Source organism: Apium graveolens, chromosome 6, assembly GCF_009905375.1.
Source record: "Apium graveolens cultivar Ventura chromosome 6, ASM990537v1, whole genome shotgun sequence".
Taxonomy (NCBI): Eukaryota; Viridiplantae; Streptophyta; class Magnoliopsida; order Apiales; family Apiaceae; genus Apium; species Apium graveolens.
In genome coordinates this window covers 57,962,369-57,988,470 of record NC_133652.1, presented here as the reverse complement: position 1 = coordinate 57,988,470, position 26,102 = coordinate 57,962,369, and the positions used below count along the sequence as shown (strand labels likewise).

Here is a 26,102-nt window from a genome sequence, read left to right as displayed (position 1 = left end):
CAGGGCCTCATAAGGCGGCATTCTGATGCTGGCATGAAAGCTATTGTTATAAGAAAACTCGATCAACGGCAAGTGATCATCCCAACTTCCTTTAAAGTCTATTGCACAGACTCTCAACATATCCTCTAGTGTTTGGATGGTCCTTTCACTTTGCTCATCCGTTTGGGGATGGTAAGTGGTACTCATGTTTAATTTGGTCCCCGCACATTCCTGAAAGCTCCTCCAAAATCTGGAGTTGAACCCGGGGTCTCGGTCTGAGATAATGGACGCTGGGACTCCATATCGCGTCACTATTTCCTTAAGATAAATGTCCACCAGTCTATCGACCTTGTATCTCTCATTGATAGGAATGAAATGAGCTGACTTTGTCAGTCGGTCTATAATTACCCATATGGCATCATGATTGGCTTTCGTCCTTGGTAAGCCGACAACAAAATCCATGGCTATATGTTCCCATTTCCATTCGGGAATCTCCAGGGGTCGTAAAAGTCCATTGGGTCTCTGGTGCTCTGCCTTTACTCTTTGGCAAGTCAAACATTTGCTTACCCATTCTGCTACGTCCCTCTTCATATTGGGCCACCAGTAATACTCCTTCAAATCCCTATACATCTTGGTGCTTCCCGGGTGAATGAAATACCTTGAACTATGGCTTTCATCCAAAATCTCGTCTTTAAGCTCATGAACATTCGGAACCCAAATGCGGTAGGAGTACCTCATTATCCCTCTATTATCTCTCTCAGTATGGATCTCTTCTCCAGTCATTGACTCTCTGCCTTCATTCATTACTTTCTCTTGGCACAATCTAATCTTTTCCAATAACTCTAGCTGCATCGAGATCTCAAACAGCTTTTCAGTTCCGGCTCCGGTTACATTTACTTCTATTTCCATTCTCTCAAAATCCCTTATCAATTCCTCCGAAGTCATTATCATTTTGAGTCTTTCCTTCCTGCTAAGGGCGTCAGCCACCACATTGGCTTTCCCTGGATGTTAGAGAATCTCATAATCATAGTCCTTGATTAGTTCTAACCATCTCCTCTGGCGCATGTTGAGCTCTTTCTGCATAAATATATACTTGAGGCTCTTATGGTCTGTGAAAATCTCGCACTTCTCTCCATACAAGTAGTGCCTCCAAAATTTTAAGGCAAAAACTATTGCCGCGAGCTCAAGGTCATGAGTAGGATATCTAATCTCGTATTCCTTCAGTTGTCTCGACGTATACGCAATCACCTTACCGTGTTGCATAAGCACACACCCTAATCCCTTGTGCGACGCGTCACTGTATATCACAAAATCTCCTTTTCCGTCTGGCAATGCCAACACTGGGGCCGTTACCAACCTTTTCTTTAATTCTTGAAAACTGTTCTCGCATTTTTCCGTCCATTCAAACTTCTCTGTCTTACGAGTAAGTCTTGTCAAAGGGGCTGCGATCTTCGCAAAGTCCTGTACAAATCTACGATAGTAGCCGGCCAATCCTATGAAACTCCTTACCTCTGTGGGTGTGGTTGGCCTTTCCCAATATGAGACCGCCTCTATCTTGGAGGGGTCGACCAATACTCCTTCTTTATTGATCACATGTCCTAAAAACTGTACTTCATTCCGCCAGAATTCACACTTCGCGAATTTGGCAAATAATTGTTCCTCTATGAGTATTCCTAGAGCTATCCTCAAATGCTCTGCATGTTCTGCCTCGGTCCTTGAGTAGATTAAAATATCATCGATAAAAACTATCATACACTTGTTCAAGTACTTCTTGAATACTCTGTTCATTAAATCCATGAAAGCCGTTGGGGCGTTGGTTAATCCAAAGGACATTACCAAAACTCATAGTGCCCATACCTGGTACGGAACGCGGTCTTGGGAATATCTTCGGGTTTAATCTTTAGTTGGTGGTATCCAGTTCTCAGGTCAATCTTGGAAAAGTAAACAACATCCTTTAGTTGATCAAACAGATCGTCTATTCTGGGTAACGGGTACCTGTTCTTTATGGTTAGCTTGTTCAACTCTCGGTAGTCGATGCACAGCCTCATGCTCCCATCTTTCTTCTTAACAAATAATACTGGTGCTCCCCACGGAGACACACTGGGTCTTATCATACCCTTATCCAAAAGTTCCTGTAATTGGGTAGCTAATTCCTTCATTTCTAATGGGGCTAACCGGTAAGGTACCTTTAAAACTGGTGTCGTCCCTGGGGCCAACTCAATAGCAAATTCAATCACTCTATCGGGTGGTAGTCCTGGAAGGTCTTGTGGGAATACATCTTCAAATTCTTTGACTACCGGAATATCTTGCAAGTTGGGCACCTCCTTCTGTGTGTCCACCACATAAGCTAGGTAAGCTTCATTTCCTTTTCGTAGCATCTTATTGGCCTGGGCCATGGTCAAAAATTTCTGTGTCTGCCTCTTTCCTCTAAATATGACTTCTTTCTTCCCTGGGATATTCAACTTAACTTTCTTCCCCTTACAGTCTATCTGAGCATCATTGCTAGATAGCCAGTCCATTCCCAAAATTACATCAAACTCCCCTAATTTAAAAGGAATCAGATCAACACTAAAAGATTGTCCCTCTATGCCTAACTCACAGGCGGGGTGAATCTGGTTAACATGAATAATTTCATGGTTGTCTATTTCCACTTGTAAGGGTTCTATCAAGGGTTCAGCCTTAAGTCTTAATTTATGCGCAAAGTCCTTTGATATAAAAGATTTAGTAGCTCCAGAATCAAATAAAACATTTGCACTGATTGAATTTAGAGAAAGGGTACCTACTATCACATCTGAGTCTTTTATAGCATCTTGCACTGTCATGTTGAAAGTCCTCGCAGTAGGTGGCTTATTAGAAGCAGCTATGCTTGCTCCTGAAGCTGCTGGTTTGTTCATTGGGCATTCCCTCTTCCAATGACCCGGGAGTCCACACTGATGACAAGTGGTGGTTGGAATGACGGCAGGGGCTGACGAAGGGCATTTGTGGGAATAGTGGCCCACTTGACCACACTTAAAGCGGGTTACTGGCTTTCCTTTACACTCCCCAGAATGCATCCTTCCACAAGTTTTATAGGCTGACAATGGGGGTCGAGACTGGTTGGAATAGGACATTCTTGACTTCTGGCCGCTCTGGCTCACATTCACACTCATTGGCCGCTTAAACCCAGTGCTCTTTCCCGGTAGGGACACTGCTCCTCGATTAAATCTAGTTGGGAAGCTCCCTCCTGCGGAACCTCCACCCATTCTCATACTTTTCCTCTTTATTCCCTTCTTCTCTCTTTCCTTCTGCATCTGTTCACTTCCGGCTTCTGCAATTGTTGCCTTTTGCACCAGAGTTGCATAATCAGTAAGCTCAAGGATTTCCACCCTATTCTGAATCCACGGTTTCAGTCCCTGCTGAAACCTCCTAGCTTTCTTTTCCTCGGTGCTCACAAACTCCGGCACAAACCTTGATAACTCAGTAAATTTTGCTTCGTACTCTATAACAGACAAATTATTCTGCTTTAGCTCCAAGAACTTGAGCTCCATCTGGTTCTCCATAAACCTCGGGAAATACTTTCCCAAAAATAACTGACTGAATCTCTCCCAGGTTATAATAGCATCTGTCTCCATATTTTTCTTGGCCTCCCACCAGTAGTTAGCCTCTCCTTTCAGAAGGTAGGTAGCAAATACAGTCTTCTGTGCCTCATCGGTACTCAGAATCTCAAAGGATTTCTCCATTTCCTTTAGCCATGCCCTTGCCTTAACTGGGTCGGCTGATCCGTGGAACTCAGGGGGCTTAAGGGACTTGAAAGCCCTGAAAGAGTTTTCCACAACATTGTTATTTCCTTGAGGGGGTGGGTTGGGTTGACATTCCAAGTTCTGCCTTAGTACTTGCATGAACTGTCCCATGTGATCCATGTCTGGGTTTGGTACTGGTTGCTCAACCTCAGTTTCTCCTTCTTCAGCCTCTATCTCAAATCCTTCAACATCAAATGTTTCCTCCTCCTCTTCATACAGGGAGTCATCCTGTTCCACATAATCCTCATCTTCCTCATCACTGTGTTCTTGGTTCCTACCATCCTGGTTATGGCTTCCCTGGTCCTCAAACCCAGAGTTCGCCCTAGTTCCAATCCTTCTTGGCGGCATGATACTGATAATTTTTTTTAGGAAAATTCAACATTAGGTCACAATCATACATAATATTGTGCCTTGCACAGTTTCTATAATGGGGAGAATGTATCTCGCAATTCTACTATATTATGACAGTTCTAATAAGAAGTGCAGTAATAACAACGATAAAGATAGTGACCTCGTCACTTAAAGAACTGAACTGAAAGGAAACAAATATGTACATAATGCGAGAAATACATAGTTTGATCTGGTCAAAAGTATAACAGTTCTATAACCATCTGCCCAAAAGTGAAATACAAGAGTCTATCTATCTAGTCAGAGAAAGGGATACTATATACAAGTCAACTATCCCGGAAAATTGGCTCTTACTATGGCCTCGACTAACTAGACGACTAGACTACCACATCACTGGTCCTGAATCACACACCGGAGAGGGTCAGCTCCCACACTCTTTCCATCGCCCAACGGAAAATGTAGTCAGCCTGCCTCCTAGAGATCCTGTCATGCCTGTCCCCCTGGAGTGATCGGAGTCTCGCACGGGCCGTGAGCTCTATCCCATTCAGCTCCCTCCTCAGGGATCGGGGTATGGTAGCTCTAGCCACATAAGTTCGGGCACGCCTACCATCCCTCTCCACCTCCAATACCCTCCTGACCTCATCCAGCCGGGCCTCAGCAACAGCCACTCGAGTCCTCAGTACATCCTGAACATAGCCGTGAGCTAACAAAGACTGCCTATGGGCAGGGTCGAGAGGTGTTGAATCCGGAGCCGCTGGGGGTTCCTCCTCGGTCTGCCTAGGCTCGGGAGTATGGGTCTCAGAGCTGTCATCATAGGGTCTCCAAGATAGTGGTGCAGGGGTAGGAGCTCTGACCACCGGGAGTGAGGGTAAAGGGGTACCAGTGTACTCTACCATAGCTCCGACATGCTCCTCAGCCACTAGGACCTCATCCGGGTCCTCCTCATCTGAACTCGCAATAACCTCCGTCTCTGACTCCTCCGAGGGGTCCTCCTCCTCCATCTCAGGCTCCTCCTGATCCTCGGCATCTAGCAGTGCCTCATCATGTTCATGCTCGAACATCTCTGGGTCCTCTATCTCATGTGCCTACACATTAAACGAGCTAAGTTACTATCATGATACTTATAAGGGTTCCCGTAAGGGTTTTAACTGTCAGTACTACTTTAAGTAGTCCGACTATGAACTTGGCAAAAGTTCTTATTATCTTTGTGAGTTTATTATTATATCGTCGCATCATCTCTGAGGTTTATAACGCTTGGCTCTGATACCATTTCTGTAACACCCCCAGATCTGGGGTCGGGGATCCGGGTCGTCACGGTCTTTCTTTCCACAATATCACTTAACTTAATTAATAATAAATAACCTCATGTTGTGACCCCACACTAACACACACCACAACACGTTATAGTCTCAGAGATGAAATTTAAATAAGTACAAGTCCTTGAATCCACAATTTAAAAGTTATTACAACCCAAAATGATTACTTGATAAGTTTACAGTTAATTGCCATTATCTGCCACAAGTTATAATTATACATAATTGATTCCCAAAAGTAGAATGCCTGATCTACAAATAGATCTACCTCTGCAGCTATAACAGCTACGATATCAACGGGAAGACGCGGGACGCTTCCCACGCGCTTGCGCTGGGTCTGCTTGAGCCTGGCCATCTTTCCTAATTGTTGTTGTGTGATGAAGAATTGAAGCAAGAGTGAGCATTACAGCTCGCAAGATAATATATAGTGTAAACAATAATGCAAGTATCTCAATGGATAACTTACTGGAAACCTTTATCAAGTGTAAGGTAGTTACTTACTGGACATAAGCTTAAAGGAAGATGAAGTTACCAATTACTTCACTATACTTATACCATTTTAGAAATCCACTTGAACTACCACTGTTCAAAGTATAATAAGTTTTCGAAGGTTCATTATATAAATGAGACTACAATATAAGACTTGACTAGATTCAATCTTTCAAATATTGTTTAAAGGAAATGAAGTTACGAGATACTTCATTTGATGGAAACACCATAATAATTGTTTGACCCTATCAATGCTTCGGCAATCACCCATCCGTAGCCTTTCGATCGAAATGCTCTGGGTAGTATTGCAGAAATATCCTACTGGATGATGAACTCATTACGGGAGTTTGCCGCGCCAGGAAGACCACTTACGATGATCAGTCGCAATAGTGCAACCCCACCATTTTCTACATGTAGAGGAGAACAGTCGGATTTACTTGTCAACCGAACCCTGGACTCCTAAGGAATGGACCGTCTTAGCGGAACTTCCAGGCCATTTGGGCCAATATAATAAGGCTGGGCCGGCGCCACTCGACCACTTACGCCACTCCTAGTTCAGATGAAATCCATGACCCTGAAACGTAAAGTTCGTCCCCCCTTTCTGTTAGGTCCCAATTTGTTTGTAGAAGGGGGGGTTGAATACAAACAGTACCAAATAATCGAATAAATGCGGAATAAAAAATGTGAAACAAAATTCAAGTTAAATAAAAATATTATTAAACTTGAAAGGTGTTACAACAACTGTATCGATTACAAGGTATTAATCTCAAATCAATTATCACAAATCTAGAATAAATTCGACATGAACTTTTTCTATTTTTGCAATAATTAGAATCAAATGCTAAACGCGATTTGAGATTAAGTTCTAGGGATTTTGATCCGCTAGATTGTTACGCAAGAACAAGATAAAGATTTCTAGTTGATTGGATTTAACTTTGCAATCTAGAAATTGATCTTTGAATTTCAGCAGAGAACAATGAAATATTTCTTAGGCGGCTGCTGTGTTCTTGTATTTTTCAGTTAGTGAATGTCTTCTGCTTCATTTTCTTTTTGTATGCAATCCAACAAAATTACTTGAACTGCAATGACAATCGGTAGGACAATCTCTTTGGCTCAGCAAGACTTTCAGTAGGACTTTCAATTGTACTAGCAAGACAATCTGATTGAACTACAATGACTATCGGTATGACAATCAGTTGAACTAGCAAGACAATCTCCTTCCTAGTGTAACTTTCGGTATGACAATTGAAATGACTTGGCATGACAATCGGTATGACAATCCAGATTGTCATGCTAGTTCATTTTCAATTGTCTTGCTGATTTAAGACTGTTTTTAAACCAATTAAACTTCTGAAAATTCCTAAAATTAATTCAGAATTAATTAATCAATTAATTCAATTAATAAATAAATTATTCTTCGCAGATATAATTTATTTTCTTAATTAAATTAGATGACTTAATTAATTAATGGAGAATTAATTATAGTCTTGAGCAGCAACCATTCTTCTGCAAATCTTCTGAAAATCACTGAAAATTATGAATCAATTCCACCACTTCAACGTTGACACTCGATGTACTGTCTGGTTCATGAGTGACTAACTTCCGTGATGTTTCTTCATGTCTTGACTTTGATACTCTGATTTTCTTCAGATTAAATCCTTGTAATAAATGATACCCTGACGAGATCTCTGTCACTTGATTAAATCCACGATCTTGATTTATATCACTGAGGCATGATCAAATTCTTGAACTTCTTCCAGTGAATTAACTCCTCAAGTCTGTAGATGAACCTTGTTTCTGAATCCTTTGACAGATATTACTTTGCGAGATCTCTCTGACGGTCGATCCACTATTTACTTATTACATTCTTATTTGAGTTGAGTTGAATCCTCGAATATACAAATAGGCTATGACATATGACTTACAATCTCCCCCTATTTGTTTGTTAGACAATAACACACAAATACCTAGAGGATAACTCAACTAACAAATAAAAAAAAGATATAAACATACATGCAAAGTAAATAGCAGAAAAGTTCTGGATGAGATTTAACATTTTCCAGATTCCAAGTAGATGTTCCTCTAGACTGAACATATCTTCAAGTAGTTCCATCTTCATTTGTACAACCACATTTCCTGTTGAGAAGCCCATATCTCTTGCTTCTCCCCCTATGAGAATCAACTGATTAAAGAAGATCACCTTCGTTTTACCACCTCTCCCGTACAATAGGATCCGCAGATAAAAACCAATGGTACTCCCCTAACTGCTTCTTCCCATACTAGGAAATCACCTTGTGTTTACCACCTCTCCCGTACAATAGGATCCGTAGTTACAAACAACAATGGTGTGGTGTAGTGTACATTTTTAGGATCTTTTTCTTCCTCCCTGCTATTTCTCCCCCTTAGTTGAGGAATCCTCCAAACTATTACTTAAGCTTTTATCTCCCCCTTAAAGAAGGAATGTATGCCGTCGTCTGAAGGAGTTCTCATATTTCACTTGGTTGGAAAAGAAATAACAAGTAGTTTCTCTTTCTTCCTTACTGTGAGTGTGTGATTGTGTTTTAGTGTACCTCACATGTGTTTCACTCTTCTCTCCACTCGTGTTTACACTCATTCTCACAAGTGTATCACTCTTCTCTCATAGCTCCATAATCCAGCTGTACCTGCAAGGAAAATCACCTGAGCCATCCTTAAGGAGGTCACAGGTGGTGCAATGGGAGTTCGCAAATCCCCATCCTTGTTAAACTCGTCAGATGAATCTGAGTCATAATTTACAAGTTGCTAGTTTCCCTTTGAGGGTTCCAGATTTGAATTCTGGGAAGGTAAACAATGATCCAAAGAATTTAGCATAAAGATCAAGGTTCCCTTCTAATGTCTGTGAAGACATTTCCTTGTGACTCATCAGGTAATATCTGAATCATTGTCAACAAGTTGCCGATCTGCACCTATGTCAGATCCACTATCCGCAGATGCATCCAGGGGATTTAAGCCTGGGGAGGTAGACACTGACCACTGACATATGGCTTTTGGATCAGTATCCTCTCCTAACACCTGTAAAGGCAATTGGTCCATTAACGAACCTTGAACAATCGAATCTGACCTTAAAATGGTCGAAACTCTTGTTTCCGTCAACTCATCCTTTGTGTGTGTAACCTTTCCTTGTGCATCAAGAATTGTTTATGTTTGAAGTGGTGACACTACATCGGATACCTTGGCCGACAGGCAAATTTCAATAGACGCACCCTGTTGAGAGAATGAATCTAGTAACTGTTTTTGTGCCTTTTCAGCCATTACATCTTTTTGAGAAGATGTATGGGGGCTAGCAGTTGTCTCGGTTTAAATACTACTCATCTATGTAGGAGACAGAGCTACTGGGTTGACTACAGAACCTTCCTTATGTGGTGCACTAAGGCACTATCTCCCTCGCGCTCATTCATACTACATTTAGTGGTAAGAGAGTGTTGGTTGGTTCTGTTTCTGTGTTTGTCTTTACAATCTGGATAGATGTTGTGGGTTTTCAACCTCATGACTGTCAACGAAAGAAAGTCATTGGAGACTGAACCTGTAACACAGAATATATGGCAATAGAGAGAAAATGATTTACAATAGTGATTTCAAAAGATTTTACATGAAATAAGAAATCACTAATGTAGAAAGAAGTTTAATTTTTGTTTTTCAATATGAATGAGTTTTTGATAAAACATTGATCACTTAGGGTAAAGTCTAAGTAATTCTCATTCATGTCAAAAGCTTACAAATATCTGCAACATAATGTTAACAAGATATCATTGACCGATACTTGTCAAGTACTTTAGATACTAATTGTTATGTTGCATAAACAATATACCACTGCACATATAAAACAATATGATTGTGCCTAGTGATAAGAGAGTTATAAATATGACGACTCTACTTATTCATATAAAATTGTAACTGTAGTTAGAGTGCCATACCATGTCCTTGACGATTGCTTGAGCAGTATACTAGTTCATACCAACCTGAAGTGAGATTGTGAAGAAGAGATTGCATAGTCCAATAGATCTGCAGCTGCAAAGTCCATGAACTGTGGTGCACTGACTTCCTCTTTTAACTCACCAACCAGGAGTACACTTGTACACATCTTACTAGAGTACAATTCCAAGTGTAATGTGCAGCAAGTGTCTGATATGTCGTAATATTCTCAAGTCTCGTCACTGGTGCTATATGTTAGATACTGCTTCCTGATAATAACCTAGCACAATATACAAAATTACAATGATAAAATTCCCAGCTTGCAAACAGCCATATCCCTCAGATAAACCTTTGCTGTTATCTCCAAAGGTAACCAGGGGGCCAGCTTTCTCAATCCACTGTCAAGAATCCACACTATCGGTTACACCTGTTTAATGCCCTGCACTTCAAATGGATTAGACCTTCTTCGGAACCCAAACTTGGTTGGGCCCGGCATACTTGTAGAATTGTCCTTTGTCAGGCAAAACAACATTTTTAATTTTAACGATCTCAACATCCTCAATGACTGAACATTTGACCTTGTAAATAGCCTTAACAAATTTCTGTTTAAGCTTAGGCACAAATGTCTCCTTCCTAGCCTTAGAAGGACTAGCAGTCTTAGACCTATCATGTTTCTTGTTATTCACATGCTGACGAGGAGTAGTCTTATCATTAGACACATGCTTACCATTAAAATAAGCATACATCATATTAAAAGCACAAGACATACAATTAGCAACACCACATGCTTTATGAGAGTGATTAATAGCAGGTAATTTATGCATGGTAGACATGGAATTATTGTTATCCAACTCATGTGTGTCTGAGTTAGTCTCAGTTGCTTTCACAACTTTGACTGGAACTTTCGACTCACTTGAATTGGAAACAATCTTCTCATAAGCATGATCCTCATCACGTATTTCTTCTTGAATAACAGAAGAGGTCGCATCAAATGGTTCAACAATTGATGCTTTATAGAGGGGTTCATCAACACCCTTAAGCACATGTGGTACTTCCCTCCCTTTAGCACAGACATGAGGAGGGGAGTTTATGCCTAATTCTCCAATAGCAGCATTGTAATCATATCCTATTCCAGATGTTTGATTAACAGCTTGCTTACTGTAGAACTCTTTAGCCTTTGAACAAGAATTGAAGTAGGCTCTAACCTTAGTCTCAAGACCGGTGATCTTGTCTTTGAGAATAGTTTCGAGTTTTCTATAACAGTCAACTCTATTCTCTAGAAAAGATACATGTTCTTTTAATTTGTCTTGATTAATATGCACAAGTCTTAATTCATTGACCTCTTTCTCAAGGTCTGTGATCTTTAAACTTAACAGTTCATTATCACGACGTGCACAATCTAAGTTACCTCTTAGATGATAAACCATTTCAGCATCAGAAAGTTTTACCTCTATTCTTGACGATGAAGCTTTTCCATCAATAGCCATAAGAGCAAGATTTCCTTCATCTTCATCTTCACTGTCAGTATCATCCCAGCTTCTTCCCTTTGCCAGATAAGCCCTTTCAGAGTTCTTTCTTACTTGCTTTGGCTTCCTACATTCTGTGGCAAAGTGTCCCAACTCATTGCAGTTATAGCATCTAATGGTGCTTCGATCAACCATCCCTGTTTTGTACCCACCACTGCTGGTGTTAGAGGATGAAGATCCACCTTTCTGGAATTTGTTGTAGTTGGACTTGTACTTAAGCTTGGGATTCCTCCTGAATCTGACATGGGAGAATCTCTTGACAATTTGGGCCATTGATTCATCTTCCAATTGCTCCAGCTCTTCCAAGGAATAAAAATCATCACTTGATTGATTTGTAGTAGGAGGATCATATTCTGCTACTAACTCATTTTCCTCACCCTTGGAAAACTGTACCATTCTTTCTAACTGTTGAGATTGTTGTTGTTGTTGACCTTCAGCTACAAGTGCAGTAGATGTGCTGACCATTCTATCCTTCCCGTAGACTTCCTTCTGTTGAATCTGCTCCAACTCATAGGTTTTTAACACTCCATAGAGCCTGTCCAAAGAAATCTCACTCAGATCTCTAGCTTCTCTAATGGCAGTGATTCTATGTTCAAGATGAGCTGGCAGTGTTAAAAGGAACTTTTTGTTGACCTCCCTGATTGAATAATACTTTCCATTGATGTTCAGGTTGTTGATCAACGCATTGTACCTCTCAAACACTTCAGTAATTCCTTCTCCTGGATTTGATTTGAAATGTTCATATTCAGAGGTTAGGATTTCCAACTTGTTCTCCCTAACTTCCTCTGTGCCTTCATTAATTACCTCAATAGTTTCCCACATGTGTTTAGAATTTTTACAGTTCATCACATGTCTGTTCATCAAAGGATCAAGGGAATCAATTAATATTAATTGAAGACTGGCATCCAAGGAGGCTTCTTCCTTCTCAGCAGGAGTAAAATCTTCGGGCTCTTTTGGATAGGTTCTAGCTTTAGTAGTCACCACACCATCTATTATTACCTCCGGTTCAATAACCATCGGAGTTTTTATACCCTTCTTTAACAAGTTTGAATATTTGGGATTTGCAACTTGTAAAAATAATAGCATCTTCTTCTTCCACATGATATAATTCTCTTTATCAAATTGTGGAATTTTAACGGTTCCAACTTTATGTGAAGTCATTATGAATTTTTGAATAAATAAAAATTCAAGGAGTTGAAAAATCACAAAAGTCTAGGATCTTGATTTGTTCGTTAATCAGAAGGCTCTGATACCAATTGTTAGGTCCCAATTTGTTTGTAGAAGGGGGGGTTGAATACAAACAGTACCAAATAATCGAATAAATGCGGAATAAAAAATGTGAAACAAAATTCAAGTTAAATAAAAATATTATTAAACTTGAAAGGTGTTACAACAACTGTATCGATTACAAGGTATTAATCTCAAATCAATTATCACAAATCTAGAATAAATTCGACATGAACTTTTTCTATTTTTGCAATAATTAGAATCAAATGCTAAACGCGATTTGAGATTAAGTTCTAGGGATTTTGATCCGCTAGATTGTTACGCAAGAACAAGATAAAGATTTCTAGTTGATTGGATTTAACTTTGCAATCTAGAAATTGATCTTTGAATTTCAGCAGAGAACAATGAAATATTTCTTAGGCGGCTGCTGTGTTCTTGTATTTTTCAGTTAGTGAATGTCTTCTGCTTCTTTTTCTTTTTGTATGCAATCCAACAAAATTACTTGAACTGCAATGACAATCGGTAGGATAATCTCTTTGGCTCAGCAAGACTTTCAGTAGGACTTTCAATTGTACTAGCAAGACAATCTGATTGAACTACAATGACTATCGGTATGACAATCAGTTGAACTAGCAAGACAATCTCCTTCCTAGTGTAACTTTCGGTATGACAATTGAAATGACTTGGCATGACAATCGGTATGACAATCCAGATTGTCATGCTAGTTCATTTTCAATTGTCTTGCTGATTTAAGACTGTTTTTAAACCAATTAAACTTCTGAAAATTCCTAAAATTAATTCAGAATTAATTAATCAATTAATTCAATTAATAAATAAATTATTCTTCGCAGATATAATTTATTTTCTTAATTAAATTAGATGACTTAATTAATTAATGGAGAATTAATTATAGTCTTGAGCAGCAACCATTCTTCTGCAAATCTTCTGAAAATCACTGAAAATTATGAATCAATTCCACCACTTCAACGTTGACACTCGATGTACTGTCTGGTTCATGAGTGACTAACTTCCGTGACGTTTCTTCATATCTTGACTTTGATACTCTGATTTTCTTCAGATTAAATCCTTGTAATAAATGATACCCTGACGAGATCTCTGTCACTTGATTAAATCCACGATCTTGATTTATATCACTGAGGCATGATCAAATTCTTGAACTTCTTCCAGTGAATTAACTCCTCAAGTCTGTAGATGAACCTTGTTTCTGAATCCTTTGACAGATATTACTTTGCGAGATCTCTCTGACGGTCGATCCACTATTTACTTATTACATTCTTATTTGAGTTGAGTTGAATCCTCGAATATACAAATAGGCTATGACATATGACTTACACTTTCCCCAAGTAGAAACTTGTTGATACGGCTCCTCCAAGAATTCGTATCTAGTTGGAAAGGAAAACTCACCGATATTTCCCAGGCGGTGCCTGTTAATGGATTAACTGGTTCTAAGAATTTTACTTCCCGAGTGTTGGGTAAGTAATCAAAAACTCTTTTATCAAAACAGTAACCTTGTTACGAATATAAAATACACCACAGAGCCGGATCCCTCAGGTTTTGAGCGAGTATTTAAATCCCCTTAGAAAGGAGGATCTTAAATATAAAAATGAGTTTTGGGATCCGCCCTAACTTTTAAAATCATTTTGAAGACTCGAAAACATTTTTAAGAATGTTTGGAGTAATGCTGATTTAATGAAATAAATCAATCCCGATATATTAAGAAATATCTGAATATTATTATCTAAATAATATTCCCATAAAGGATAATCTTTATAAAAATAATTGAAGTAGAAGTTTTAAAACTTATACTTGAAATGAATAATAAATAACCAAAGATATACTTATACGAAAGTACGATCTTTATTTGTATAATCGAAAATAAGTTTGATTATCGAAACATTATTCTTTAATAAAATAAAGAATATTATTTAGTAAATAAGCGGAGTCATAAGTCCTCGAATGAATATTCAGAATAATATTCATTAAATAGAATAAACGGAGTCATAAGTCCTCGAATGAATATTCAAAATAATATTCATTAAATAAAATAAAGTTATCGAATAAACCTTATTCGATTAATAGTTTTGAAAACTATATCTATATATATATATGAATATATATATATATATATATAATATACTCGGGAACATCGACTCCCGGTTTTAGAAAATGTTCACCTTTGGGTCCCCTATAGTAAGGGTATACGCAACTACTGCTTATCTCTAGCATAGGTATTATGCAACTTATAAGCATCTGAATCAACAATTAGATATCAAGATTACGAAACAGGCATGCATATAAACCATATCAGCATGCTCCAATATATCGCAAGATTTGCTAATAACCATCATGCATCTATCACAAGATAATACATATACATATATACATCACAACAACAGTATAACGGGTAGAAAACTTGCCTGAGCGACTGGGGGTGATAAAAGGTCTGGGACGAGTCTGGTAACCTATAAACATCATATAAGTTAGAATTAAACCAAAGTCGCTTAAGAATCTATACTTTAACCAATTAGACCCTAACGTTCGCTTTTGCGCTTAACGATTCACTTAAGTCGCTCGAGTACCCTCGGCTCCACCATTTTTAATAAATTAACCATTAAGAGTTTTAAGGAGATTCTTTCGCGAGTATCCTACCAACTTCCTAATACACTTTAAATAATTGTTTTATACTCCAATTAGTCATTTAAGGGCCTTAACTAAGGTTTTAAAGTAAGGCGAGGGGTAATGGTTCGGTCGCGAAACACCGTTACTTAAAACGGTCGTTGCTCCTAAACCGTACATTGGATTCAAGTGAACCACATATCAAAATGAAGCTCGTAACATGAACTATCTAATCATGGCAATTGTCAAAACCTAACAGTGAGTTCACGGGTCCTGATGTTAAGAACAAAAACAGTCTAAAGTAAATCGGGCATTACGACGACTATGTTTACGCGATTACCAAATTTTATACTACTCCAAATCAATCCACAATCAACCCACAATCATTATTACAACTAAAATCCATCCATAAACTACTACAATAGCCCCAACATCTCAAGATTTCCAATTTATACTACTTATCAATCATGAACTAAGAGCTTACTTAAGTTCATTAACTAATAATCAAGATTTACAACTCCAAAAACATCACAAAACCATCAATCTCTAAATACACAATAATCATGCCTCTCATGAACTATACTACTCATAATAAGCTCTTAAAATTCAATAATAATGCTAGGTTAAGAGATTATACCTTCCTTGTGAGTAGGAGTAACTAATGAGCTTGAAACAACCTTGGAAAATCCTTACTAAAGCTTTATCTAAACAAAAACACAAGATCAAAATTTGAAGTTCTTGAAAAATACTATTCACTCTCTTCTTCCATGAATTATTGGAAGAGATTGTGAAGGAATTGGAAGCTTAGATTCAAAGGATATCTATATCTATGTACAAGGAACCTTGGATAATTACCTCACTAATTAACAAAGCTTGGAACTTGAATTTGAATTTTCTTTCTTTGAAAAAAAAAGATGAAGCCGAGAGCTTCTTGTTGGAAAGATGAAGTCAACTTTGTGTTTTGTGTTTTTGATTTGTTTTGCTTGGTTGTTTTGTTTTTGTTTTGATTAATTAACCTTTTAACCATCGTAAAATTTGTGTGGTTTATAATCAACCAACAATTCCTTCCCTTTTGGTCATGCTTATGTAATCCTCCTATGTCATCTTCCCACACTTGTCTTCTTCTTGTTGGTGTGATGACATCATCATCACTAACCTCTTTGATTAACTCCTAATTACTTGGCTAATGACCGCTGATCTGTTATACGGTTCGCTTAACTTTCGTTCTCGTTTATCGTTTGAGGGATCATACCCGGGATCTTATTACATGGGTTTCCTTAACCTTTCTCAATACAGTATATTCCTTTTATGATCCTCTCTTATAATCCTTGAATTTAAATCTTTTTTATCCTGTTACCTTATACTCAATTCTTTCGGTATCTGGTAGATTTTCGAAAGAAATCAAAGTGTTCGAATTTGGACTCTGACGATCTTTACATACACTTATATACCATATAGAGTACTAATAAGATCTCAGAATAATAATAAAAGAACCTCTACAAAGTGTGGCATGAAAAGTTTTGTTATTCAGCATAATCAGCAAAATCACTATTCATAAGGATTACAAACAGTCCAAAATTTTTGGGGTTATTACACTCGACATGGGCCGTAGTGCCTGGGTACCCGACTGGATCTATATATGGAGATATAGATCTGCATTATATTCTGACTGATCAGCAGAATATAGATGCGAACTTGTGTCAAGTTTAGTTCATTTGTACTCGCGAGTAATGGCCTTCTTTCTATTCTCGTGGGGTTATATCTTTGCAGATATACCCGGGTTACAGATTCATTTAAAATGCTTTAACACTGTTTATATTTTGTGGACTTGTTGAGCAATTTTTGGCTCACCCTTTTTGTTGTTATTCACCTTATTATTTTCAGTTAAGAAGGAATATGAAACCCATCAGGACTCGAGTGGTAAAGAAGCAGGTCAAACCTCGGGATCCTCTCATACCCAAGGTGTTGATCCCAATCCAGGAAGAAAGCTTTGAGTTGCCCGAGCAGGTGGAGTGTAGATAGTTAGTGTGTGTGTTTGAATAAAAGATGAACTTAGTTTTAAAATTGAATAGACAATGGTTTGTAATAAAAAGAGTTTGTGAGATTCTGAACTTTTGGTTTGTAATAAAGTAGTTAGAGGTTCTTGTTTTCATACTTCAACCTAAAAAGATCCTGGTTAGTGTTAAAGGGGTTTAGTGTCATTTCTTTATTAATTATTAATCAGATTGTACAGGTTTGGTGATTAGTTAGTAACCCCCAGACTTATACCCCAGGTCTGGAGGGCGTTATACTATTCAAGCGCGCCCGCGCCACAAACCTACGCGCCCGCGCGACATTTTTGCCCCAGAATCCTGTTTCTACTTGAAATCAAAGAATTTGAGGGCCTAGGTCATCCGGGGGCCTATATAAACCAATAAAAAGACGTTTTTAACAAGGAGGAGCCAAGGGAGAGCAATACGAAGACCTAGATAGTATAAGACGGCTACGGAGAAGAAGACTTTTATATTTTTGAATATAGTGGATACTTTGATGCTTGTTTTTGATTTGTCTTTAAACCCTAGTACTCTTATATTGTTTATTATCATATTTTCATTGGAACCCATGGTGACGAGGAGTTTGATTATGAACTAATCATTGCCATGGGGTTCTAAGGTTTTAATTATGGATTTCAATAGTTAATTATTTTATAATCTTTAGTGTGTGGTGATTTATAATTTCTTAGTTTGGTTGTGCTTATTCGTCTTTGATGGCGTAACTAATATCTAAGATTGTTTGTTAATCACTACTGAAGCGACAGTGAATATAGAGGTTTAGAACTTGTCATGCTAGCATAAGTTTATGTATGAATTGACATGCATAATTCGTGGGTAATTTTAACCATTTTAATCACCCTATGTAATCACGATAGATAACTTGCTATTAAACTATTATATTTTCAATCTTTATAGACATATAGGGACTAAACATAATTGGTATCTATTGAACTTCTATCTTAATTGTGGATGTTTGATAGTAGGGTATACGTGTAATGAAAGTTAGCGTATACTAGTTTCGTGTTATCTGATTAGTTGTCATCACCATCATATGTTAGGGTTAAAGAACATAAACTTTGAATGAAGTATTTAATGAAGTTAGAATCCCATGTTTATTCTCATATAAGTAACTCACTTTTAATTCTCTTAGTTAATGTTTGATAGTATAATCTCTTAGATAATCAAAATTCAATTTCTTATTATCTTAGCATTGAACGATAACCATACATTCTTGCATAAGTGCATGATCTAAAATTAACCTAAACCAGTCCATGTGGGAATGAACTTGATTTATATCTTATACTACTTGTGATCGCGTACGCTTGCGTGCATTTTCGCGTTAGAATTACAGCGAACAAGTTTTTGACGCTGCTGCTGGGGACTCGGTGTTAAATTTCATTTAGGTGCTTGTCATCAGTGGTCGTTAAAGTTCACCGACTCGGATTATTTTCTTATAAGGTTTACTTTAGTCGTGTGTTTCAAGTACTCTGGTTTTTATTGCAATGGGAGAACCAGCAACAGATACGAATGCTTTGATGGATTATTCTCAACCAAAGATTAATGACATTCAGTCTAGAATTTTCAGAACAGCCATTGCTGATAATACCTTAGAAATCAAGTCTAGCACGATTCAAATGGTACATAATTCAGTCCAGTTTGAGGGTTCTCCAACTGAAGATCCAAATATACATATTAGGGATTTTATAGAGATCTGCAACACCTTCAGGTTCAATGATGTGTCTGAGGATGCGGAGAAACTGAGACTGTTCCCATTCTCTCTGAGGGACAAGGCTAAGAGATGATTACACTCTCTACCAGCTGGTTCGATTGCTACTTGGGAAGATCTTGCTCAAAATTTTCTTATTAAATTCTTCCATGTGACGAAGAAAATTATAATCAGGAATGCTCTTACTCAATTTACGCAGCAATCAGGAGAATCTTTGTGTGAGGCTTGGGAGTGCTACAAGGAGATGCTGAGGAAGTGTCCTCATCATGGCATGCCTAATTGGATGATCATCAATTGCTTTTATAATGGTTTGGGAGCGCAGTCCAAACCCATGCTCGATGTAGCATCAGGTGGAGCTTTATGGGCTAAGAGCTATGATGAAGCTTATGAGCTAATTGAATTGATGGCTGCTAATGAATATCAGAACCCAACTCAGAGACTACCTCAAGTCAAGGTAGTAGGAGTTCTTGAAGTGGATACAGCTACGGCTATAGCTGCTCAACTAAAGGTGTTAGGGCGAAAACACGCGCTAAAATTACATGCAAGTATACGCGTTCACAAGTAGTATAAGATATAAATCAGATTCGTTCCCACAAAGACCCTTTTTAGTCAACTTAAGATTATGCACCTATACAATAATGGTATGGCTATCGCTCAATGCTAAGACAATAACAAGTTGAGATGTTTATAACTAAGATTAAACTAACATGCAATTAACTAAGGATAAAAGTGATTGAATTAACTATATGAAACAAACATGGGATTCTAACTTCATTACTACTTCATTCAAAGTCATTGTTCTTAATATTAGCATGCAATGGTGATGGCAATTAATCAGATAACATGAAACTAGTAAATGCCAACTTTCGTTGTACGAATACCCTACTACCAGACATCCATAAAAGAGATATGTTAGGTCACACACACTGTAGAAGGGGGTTGAATACAGTGTATAGCACAATCAAATCGAATTCAAATAACACAAGTAACAGAAAATAGACTTTATTCAATGCAATAAACTCTGTTACAATATGGAACTGTCCTCTCTCAGTGATGAACAAATATCACGAGAGCTGCTAGGGTTACAATAAATAATATTCTCGATAATGATAACACTTATAGTGTAAACCCTATGTCTGTGTTTATATATCACACAGTTACAAGATAATCGCTAATTGATATGAAATATAATTCTGCTTCCTAAAATATATCAATCAGTTATCTTTTCTTCCAAGTATTCTATTCTTCATAGAATTCCTTCTTCATGCATATCTCTTCTTACATTTGTCTCGATCTTCTTTCCTTTCAATCAGCCGTCTTCCTTATCTGAAAGTTTCTTTTAAGTCCTGATATTATCTTCTGATAAATATCTCCTGAACCTTGAGTGCTGATGACTTAAGTTCTGACTTCAGTATAAGTGTTGATTTCAGTTAAGTACTGATTTGTCCTGTTCAAGTAAGATCTGAAAACTAAACATAAATCATATTAGACATGACATTATCAAATATATCCAACAATCTCCCCCAACTTATAAATTAGCATAATATACAAGTTTAACAGATATTTGATGATGTCAAAAACATTAAGTACAAATGCATGAGAAATGGACTAGATAACTACAACTTACAGTCCTTAAAGCTTTATCAACTTTAACTTCTGATAACAACTCCAGTCTGTATATATATCAGAATTTGAGCAGTTGTAGATCTTGACTTGGCTTCACTTTCTGATCTCTCTGATGTCAGGAGTTGTTCTGAGATAGTTCTTTAACAAACATCTATCAGCATATCTGAGTTCATCAATCATCCTCCTTTTAGCATCTTTGAGTTCTGCAGTACCTTCACCAGTTTGGAAGATAGCTCTGAGATCATTAATTTTCGCTTTTCTCAACTCCTGATCGAGTCTTATGACATAGGCTTTGTCAGACTCTAGATTGAATTCAAGTCCCTTAATACCAAGATATGTTCTGATCTGTGCAGTATTAGGCTTCATATCAACAATATCACCCTTGTGATCTCTGTACTTGGGATAATATGTGTTGTCAGAATTTACAGAATAAAGCCTTTTCTGTCTCTAAATTTGAATCTGCAAATAGTTTGCAGCACTTTCTGTTATTCTGTCATTCACTTGAAGTAAGAATAAAACATGTTCTAGTTCTTTAAAATACTTCAGTGATATAGCATTTTCCCTTATATGGTAAACCCTACCATCTGTCATGAAATATAACAAGATGTGTTCTTTCAAGTAGGTATGGTAGACCATCTGTACAGATTCTAGTTGATTCAATCTTTCAGGAGTTGCTCCAACACCTGGTTCACTTAAGGAAGTTGGATCATTGGTTGAGTTCTGCACTCTTCTTTCATCAGCACTACCCAATCCATATTTATCTCTTACTTCCTTTCCATTAACCACTCTTGCTTCAAAACCACTTGCTGCAGTCTTCAAAGGTTGAGTCTGTTTGGCTTTAGTGAAACCTGGTTAGAGTAACCTTGAGGATTTAACATGAGCAATGTCAGAGGTTTCCTTTGATTTAACTTTTGATATCAAGTAAACTTGAGCTAAGTCAGAGGTTGCTTGCTTCATGGTTATATCACAACTAACTATATCTTGACTCTGAACAACTTGAGCCATGTCAGAGATTGTCTTAGAAATCTTTAATGAAGTCAGAGTAAGATCAGCATCTTCTACATAAATTTCTTCATCCATAGGAGGCACATAAACCTTTACAGGTTCACCAACTTTTTCTTTGCCCTTGGACCTTGGATCTATCTGCAATTGTGATTTCACCTTAGTTGCCACATGATTTGTCCTTTCTTTATCACAATGCCTTTAGCCGTAGGAAGTTTCTTTTTACCAACAGAAGCTTCAGATTTGGAGTTGACTTTTTTTGACTTAAGTCTAGTTTCTTCTTGCATTAGACTCTCAAAGTCCATTCCTGGATTTTCTTTCAAAAATAACTGTCTTGAAATTTCTTCATCAAGATCCAAAAGTTCATCAGAACTTATCCTTTTACCAGTATCAAAAATTATTCTTCTCCCAGTATCAGAACTTGTTCTATGACTTGTAGTTCCAGCTCTTCTTGATGAGAGACCTCTACCTTGACCATGACCATGACCTCCACTCATTCCAGAGTTTCCCTGGTCATCTTTTTCATCATCCTTCCCCTTCAGTGTCTTAACAGTTTTGTATTTGGACTTAATTACTTTCTCCCCCTTTTTGGCATCAGCAGGTAAAAGAAGAGAGACAAGCAATTTCACCGAGGATTGGATTTCATTGAGTTAAGATTGCTGAGAAGCTTGATTTTTCAAAATTTCATCAATCTGAGATTGTTGCTTCTCTTGCGTTTTCTCAATGTAAGCAACTCTGTCAAAGGTAGGTTGGAAAAAACTTTTCTTTTCAAGTTTCATAGTCATTTCTTGCTTGAGTAATGCTTCTTGAATTTTATGCACCTCGGCATGAGTTGTTGAGTGTTGACCGTGAAGGTGTCTAGTACTCAATGCAGTAACTCTCAACTGTGTCTTGAAATCATCATTAACTAGCATCTCATCAGCTTTTGCCAAGTGCTCAGCAAGAATTCTTTCATTTGGAACAAAGTTAACTGCGTTCCACTCCTTAGTCCACTCCTGTCCTCTAGGAGTTTCAATCCAAGGAACTGGTGCATCTCCTCTAACAAACTTTTTAACTAGTTCAGCTTTTGAAGGAGCTTGTAGAGGTGCATGTCCAGAAGGACCAGCTTCATCAACATCTGTATTTGTAGCAGCATCACCAGTATCATCATCATTTGCAGCATCAGAACTTACAGAGTCAACATCCTCTGATAAAAGAACAGTATGAGAGGCTATTGCGGCTTCAACATCATCCTCTAAGTGCTGATCTGCTTCGAAGTTCTGATCAACAGCCATATTCAGATGCTCACCTATAGTCTGATCTTCAATGTCTAGATGTAGAGAAAGTGTTGTGGACAATTCTGGAGTTGCATTAGCATCATAAATTGGTGTTGTTGATGGATTGATTGGAGCTGGTGGAGCTTCTAAGTAGAGAACCTCAGGCACAGTTAGGTTGTGAATATCAATCTCAGCACTTGTGCCTGGGTCTGCAATAGATACTGGTTCATTTACAGGAGACACAGGTGGTGTAGATACTTTATCTTGAGCAGCCTTCTGAGTTGGTGACAATAGAGGTGGAGATACAGTAGCTTCAGCAAATTCTGGCTCTTTTGAGATCAGAGATTTCTGATCTCCTTCCTTAGCTGCTACTTCCTCATCCTCTGAAACTGACTCAGCCCTGTACCTTTGTGCTCTCTGTTTCTTGTATCTCTTTAAAGGTGGAGATTCCTTGGGAGTTTTATCAGAATACATCCTTCTAAGCCTTTTGAGAAGCTTAGATCCCCCAATTCCAGTATCCTTCTGAGAAGAGACCTTCTCAGCTTCTTTGACAACAGGTTCTGACACAGGAACCTGTTCCTCACTATCTAATTCATCTCTCAGAACAATTCTCCTTCTCTTCTGTGGTGTCTGAGGTATAGTCTTTGTCCTCTTGGTCTTTGAAGATGAAGGCCTCACAGTATGTGCTGATGATGAAGGTTGAGATATCTGTGAAGGTTTGATATATGTTCTGATAGAGGGTTGAGTAGGTTGAGGTGTATATGTGGTATGTTCTGATAATTGTTGTGGTTTCTGGGATGTGTTGGTGGGTTGAACATCAGGGTAAACAGATCTGTAGGTTTGAGGATCAGCATTTACCAGGATCTGTTTTACAGACTGAGGTATCTGTAAGGGTCTAACCACCTTTTTCTTAAGGTCAGCATTTATGAAGTCATTAAAAGCCCGTTTTGCAAGTTTAAAGGGTGGAATTAAAGAACTGGCTAGTTGGGGTTCATCAGCACAACAAAAAGTATATATAAGCTGACAGATGCTAGCAAAGTATACTACATTCCTATCCTATGTCATCCTATCCCCTATAAAACCGAGCACATCACTTGCAAAATCAAAATGAGTTTGGTGACTAATAGCATACCCGATGTGTTGACTCATAATTGGAATGGCATCAAAGTTGGAACACTTATTGGCGAATGCCTTAGTGATGCAGTCGAAGAAAAAGCTCTATTCCTTCCTGATATGTGCCCTTTTCAATTGTCCAAGCTTGGCCAAACTTTTCTCATACCCCAAATTGGCCCTGAGCTGCTATAGAACAGGTTCCTCCGCTGTTGAGAAAATGCAGCCTTCTGGTAAATGGAGAGCTTTACGAGCTGTTCCAGGAGTTACCACATGCTCAACATCATTTACTTCAAAAATAATGCTTGGAGTACCAGTAGCACCACCATTATCAAAATTCCCAGTCCGCCAGAACGTCAGAACTTGTTGGCTTGAAATGACTTGAGGTTGGGTCAACGCATACCCAATCTCACTGTGTGCTAGAAGATCTTGTACAAAGTACAAATCAGATGGAGCTTCAGCATGGTCCAAGATTGCAGCATAGTTGTTGGGTACAAACTTGGCTCCATCTATAATCAAATCCTTAGGTGCCATTAGAAAAATTGAGAAGTTAGGTTGCCTGAAAGGTGTTTGATAAAATATCTGTATGAAAAAGAACGTCAGGAGATGAGAGAGAATAAAAGTAAAGAAAGAGAGATAAAGAGTGAAAGTAAATAAAAGATTTGACAATCTTCTCTCTCTTTTACTTATACACGGTAGAAAAAGTAACCGTTGGACACCTGTCAGACATGCAGCAGTAAAGAATAATTAATGGGCATGGGAATACAGTAATCATTAGTTATCACATGCAGTATTTCAAGGAAAAACTGTTCCACTTACCAAGTAATCCCATTAATTAAGGTAGTTCAGTTTTAGTTTAAAATTTAAAACTGTTCCCACTTAATAAATTATTTTCACTATGAGACCAATATTCTGTAAAAATATGACCAGTGATAAAATGACCATAAAGAAACCAAGTAAACAAATATTGACACGTCAGAATCAGAACTTGATTTGTATTAGAGTTAAAACGGTCATCAGAATATGGGTAAATCAGGATTTAAAAATGCATCAGAATGTCAAATGACTCAGAGACAAAATCTTGCATAAATATAAAAATTTCATTAATATATTGAGCAAATACATTTCATGAAATTTAAATTACATCACAAAAGTACAAGATTGTCCTAAGCTATAAATCCTAACATAAACAGCTTTTGTCTAAAGCTTTAGAAGCCATAAAAAGCTGATAGTGAAGAGAAACAGGGAGCGTAAACTATTTCTTCTTCCTACTCTCAACAAAAAGAACAGCGAGACGAATGATTCGCTCCTACTGTCGGAGATGACAGAGATGTAGATCTCTTCGAACTGTCAACAAATCACGTTTAACGATCTCTGGAAATTGAATCCAGAGATTGTGAGGGATGTTGTTGATATGGTATGGAGTTGGAATTCCATTGAGAAAAACATGTATTGTCTCAGTACCATAATTGTAAAACCAGCCAAACGCAGCCATTTTTGGTGATAAGAATAAGACGAGAGTGAGTTTGTGAGAAAATGAGAGATGTGCTGGCTGGAATGAAGTGTTGGTTTATATAGCCAATGGAATGTCAGGAGACGCAAGGAAAATTTAATGATTATAGGTAGAAATAATTCTACCTCGTCTCCTTAGACTGATGAGAATAAAAACAGCCATTGGAAGTGTAAAATAGGATTTAATGCGCACATGAAACAATTAGAAATTACTGTGCATGGACGTGTACCACTCACCCTAATTGTATTGACTGTTGATATCTCACCCAAACATATTCTGATTTTAAATAAGACTATTTTAGATTTTAACCACAAATTAGTCAAGTAAAGAATCATAGTGTAATATTAGAACTTGGACTTATGTCAGAACTTAACAGTCATCAGAACATGATTTCTTAACTCGAAAAGTAAATGCATATTTCTGTAATTCTTCACAAAAATTCTGATTTCATTTCTTCAGAACTTAATCATCAGAATTTCCATTATAACTTGTCCTCAGAATTTATGCAATCTGACACATAAACTGTTCATCTAAAACATCATTTATCACCACAGTAATTTTCATCATTCATATGGAGTGTATGTGTG

The 26,102-nt window shown here is 37.8% G+C and overlaps 1 non-coding gene across 1 annotated transcript; it reads right to left on the bottom strand.

The window, feature by feature from the left end:
• Positions 1–19,174: 19,174 nt before the first annotated feature.
• Positions 19,175–19,281, bottom strand: LOC141669907 (small nucleolar RNA R71). Its single transcript, XR_012554154.1, has one exon. It is a non-coding gene; the product is annotated as a small nucleolar RNA R71 (small nucleolar RNA).
• Positions 19,282–26,102: the final 6,821 nt, after the last annotated feature.